The following is a 4,795-nucleotide window of genomic DNA, read 5'->3' as shown; positions in this document are numbered from 1 at the left end:
CTGAGGACTCAGCTCATTTAGGCCACTCGGCAGATAACACGAGTTTGTTTTTGGAAAGGCAAAGCAATCTGTCCATAAGGATTTCTCACGCTTCATGTGCCAGCCATGGCCGGGGAAATACAACATTAACTACATCAAAAGAAATTGTTGAATGAATAAATTATAAAAGCATTCAGGGTACCTATCTGGGGTATTATTTTACACACTGGTGCCGAGTAGGTTAAAAGAGCATGTTTTGCTGTCATTGCATTCCCAGCTCTGCTTGCAAGGACTCAGCATCGCTGTGAAAGTGAGACTATGGACACGAGCTCCCTGCCGGCACAGCAGGACCAGACGCAGGTTTTGCTAATGTCACCTCCCCTCTGAGCATTACCCTTCAGAGGAAGGCAGCACAAATGCTGACCTTACACAGCATCAGAGGAAGAAGAGCCCTCCAGACAAAGCTAAACACAAGTCCATCGAAACAAGTCCTCAGACTGCAATTGCCCAAACCCACCCTGCCTGCTAAGCCCCGTCCTCCTCCTCTCTGCAGCCACACAGCACAGTATGAACGTCTGGCCTAGCCAGCATCCATCGCCCAGAGATGTGCAGCTCTTTACACAGACAAAGCTGTTTGAGCGCTTACGTGCCGTTTCACATCGAAGGATTTCAAAAAGCTTTGCAAATATTATACAATTAAGCCTCACAACCCTTGTGTGGATGGGTTGAGTATTATTCATCACAGTTTCTCAGCCATGGAAAGAGAAGCAGACAGTCATTAAGTGATTTATCTAATATCACACAGAAATCCTACAAAAGAATTAGGATTATCACCCAGATCTCTGGATTACCAGCCTTTTTATATGCAATTTATTCCTGATCAAAACCATACAGACCACTTCAGGGCTTTGCTCATGGGAAGATTTCTAACCATGCAGACTTTATACAGTTGCGTTTTTTCTAACAGGGAAGAAAGAAAGAAAAAAGAAAGAAAGAAAAAAGGAGCTAACTCCATTCCAACCAGCACGCATACGCAAAGGTTGTGCCTTTGTGCTAAGGACCGTCATTAATGGACTTCCAAATCAAAGTTTCCTGATAAGTACAGGGAGGAGGACCAAAGAGTTTTTGTGCTAATCCCAGAATTACCTCCTATGCAGAGGCCCAAACTCCATTCAAGGAGCAGCAGGGTGAAAGCCCAACTCCATAAAAGTTACGGGATTGCTGCCATTCCCATTGGTGGGGCCAGGGTCTCGCTCTCACTCGAGGTGGTTAGTGGGTGAATGCTGTTGCCTTTGGCATGATAGACCTCCCCAGGTTACCGTAAATTATTACAAAATTGTATTAATTTTGGCCTTTTACCCAAAGAAATAAAAGCCTGCTTGGGACCAAAGCCTACCCACATGTAGACAGGCTACAAGCTTCAACCAGGGGAGGAAAAAAAGGCAGCTCAGAGCCAGAGGCAAAAAAGGGGATCTGCTGCTGCCTCACATCAAATTCAGACTTCTCATCACAAAAGATTTTAATTTGGCCCCTGCTGTACGACCACAGTCCCTGTTAGGCCAATCTCCCCAGGCAAGGCAGTAAATTACATGTCCCCGCATCTGGCTCCTCCGGACTTCTGTCCATATGTTAACTCTCAGTGCTGGGTAACAGGGCTTGGGTGAGCCCAAGCTCTTGCCCTGAACGTCCCCCAGCTCCCCCCAGCCAGCTCGGTGGGTGATTCCAAGGTATATCACCACAGCTACCTCCCAGAGGTGTTATTTGCCATCTGGAGCTGGGCAAGCATTTCAAATGAACGCATTATCCATCAAAAAGCACACTTTTCCACAAACACAAATTGTTTAAATTTGAAATATAGTTTAGTTGCAAAACAAAATTTCCATAAAACAGAAAAATGTTGGTGTTTTCAAAGCAAAACACCTCAGTTTTACTTTGAAACAATGTCCTTATTTTTGAAGTGAGAACAAGCTTTGTTTCTAGACAGAATTTGAGAGAATTAAAAACTTAAAGCCAACAGAGTATTTTCTGACTGACTCAGATCCAGATGGTCAAATGGAAAAGCAAAAAACCCAAATCAGCCCAATAGCCTTCATTTCCCTCTTTCCATGCCCCAAAAATTTCAGATCGATCTGATCCAGCTTCAGCAAGTCCCACTAAAAACAAAGCCCAGTGAGATGGGGGGGCACGGACAGCGGTGCAATGCATGCAAGGCTGTGCAAACATCCAGTTTCCATCCAAACCCCCCAGGAACTGGCTCCCCATTCCCCCTCGCTGACGGGGCTGTGGGTCAGGCCTGGGGTGTACAAGGGGACTTAGCCAAGGTCCCCTCAAATCCCCTTTCTTCCTCCACGGTGCCCACGGCTACTACACGAACAGCGGGGATACAATGGCTCCCATTTCCTTCTCTCTGGCACTACATGGCCCAAAATGCATTTGGCCCCGAGTTGTTGGGGTACCCAGGATTTTACTCTGAGCTAATTTATTCCTGCTGCAATGAACACAACCACTGTACAAGGGGCTGATATTTATTCTAAAAGCCTTTCTGGCCCATTAGCCCTGATGTTGACTGCCTCCCCTGCTTTTCCACCTCCGAAACCAAGCTTTTTAAGGACCTGCAGATGTGCTAACAGCTGGGCTTCCCTGAAAGCCGCTGTGGATCCTGCAAAAGCCCAGCCTGTGGAACCAGCACCTGGAGCAAACCTTTCCTAGCTCGGCAGATCACTGCAGAAAGGGTGCTCGAGGACAGGGAATGTAAGCACGTGGCAACTACAGTTTGAGACGGCTTTTTTTTTTTTCTTTTTTGTAATGTCTCTACAAAATGAAATCATTTTGTCTCCAGGCTCTTTACAGCTGTCACATCTGAAATGGATTTTGCCACTTTGGTGTCAGAAGGCTGGGTCTGCGAAAAGAGACATAACAAAAATCCCTAATGATAAGGAGGCAAATAATTTGTAAATTGAGCCATGGTGTCTTTGGTTGTGTGACATTAATTTAATTCTCTTACTGCCATGCTTAGGCAGAAACACTCCCTACCTAGCTAGTGATCATAGAAATAAAAGGTAATAAGCATATAACAAGGATCCCCAGAAACAAATAACGCCGGGCTTTTGAAGGGATTGTGTTTTGGAGTATTTGCATTTCAATGGGACAGAAAGCGTAGTTTCTCAACTGTGCCTTGCCAAACTCTCTGGCACACCCTTTTCTTTCTCTTTGACTAATCATTTCATGCTTAGAGCCTTTTAAAATACTGCTGCTTCTAGCAAGCAGATAAATGCGCATCTCTTCAGATAAATGGTGAACCTTAAGGCTCTGCTCTGTTTTGCTCTTTTCCTCTTCTAGCTACTTCAACTCCTAAATCAGCAGATACACACCACAGATTTTCTGGCTGTGTAAGGAGAGCTGGCGAATTTGAAAGACTAACGCAATGCTACACGTCCCCCTGCCTCAACCGGGGCTGAGAAATTACAAAAGCCAATCTAATAAAATGGTGAATTTTTCCAAGTGTGCAGCATGATTAAAGATCAGCCAATTAAAGTTCTGATTCAATATAGAACCTGAATGTTTCCAAATGGATAAAACAGTTGACACCAGCATGACACCTGCCCTTTCCCTGCAGCTCTCCATATGGAAAAGAGATCTACCTGCCGTCTCCATGCGGCTCTACAGCAAAGGAGCTTGGACTGAGCTAAACTAGATTTGCCAGCAAAGTCTTTGCCCCTAGCACAGGTCCTAAACGCAGACCTGTTTCGCTTCTCCACAACTCCTAAAACTGCTTTATAACACATAAAAATGCTCTACTGGCTCAATATGTCTTGCCCTGGACGGTCATCTCTCTCTGGCACCGGCAGTAGGAGATGTTATTTAGGGAGAGCGCATGAGCTTGGCCACTTTCTGCAGCTCCTTCCCTTTGTACCCATCAAGCATCCACAGCTGCTGAATGTGGGATACGAGAATCACATCCCTGCCCAGTCATTTCAGTGTCCATTTATTAAGCTGCTATATATGACTTTTTAAAATTTCCCTTTGAACCTGCTGACTCAGAGGCAGTCAGCGACAGCTTGGTCCGGCTCTTCCATCCCAGCCCTATGCTGCATTGCACGAGGTGGACGTGCCCACCATGGACACCGGAGCACCCAGTTCTTCTCCCCTCAAAGAAAGGAAAGGCACAGTGACATGAACAACAGGCAGCTTAAAGCTGACTGACATTTTTTTGAACCTCAAGGGAGATTGAAACTTGGTTCAAATTTCATTTTAAGTGATCACTCCCCGTTCCTAAGGCTCACATACATCAATGTCATCAGCAGTGGGTAATATATTATATAAGTATTCTGCGAGTGACTACACACTCAAGTATGAAATACTTTGTGTTCCACTTACGTATATGCAATGAGCAAAAGGGTAGGTTTCACAGAAAAAAAAAAATCCAAAGTTTTGTTAAATGTCAAGTGCAAAAGTAGACTTAAAGAAAAGAAAAAAAAATCAGCTTAAGAGGAGAAAGGGAATAAATAGACCAAACTGCAAGCCAAAACTGACGTCTTGGCCTGGGAGAGGGGAGGAGGAACCCAGCCTGTATTTCTGGAGAACCGAGCCCTTCACTCCTGCTATGTGCTGTTTTACTGACCTCCACCCTTTGTGAAAAAGGCTATTCTCGCACTTCTATTGACCAGATTAACTCATGAGTCTGCACAAATATTCATTTGTAAAGCCCACAGGAACTGCAGATGTTCTTCAAGACACCCACTGGGATTTCAAATTCTCATTAGTTTGGACAGCAGCATGTGAGCAGTGCCATCCCTGACGGCGAGTTACCAGGGAG

This window comes from Phalacrocorax carbo, chromosome 16, assembly GCF_963921805.1.
Source record: "Phalacrocorax carbo chromosome 16, bPhaCar2.1, whole genome shotgun sequence".
Lineage (NCBI taxonomy): Eukaryota > Metazoa > Chordata > Aves > Suliformes > Phalacrocoracidae > Phalacrocorax > Phalacrocorax carbo.
Note: the sequence above shows the minus strand (reverse complement) of the source record.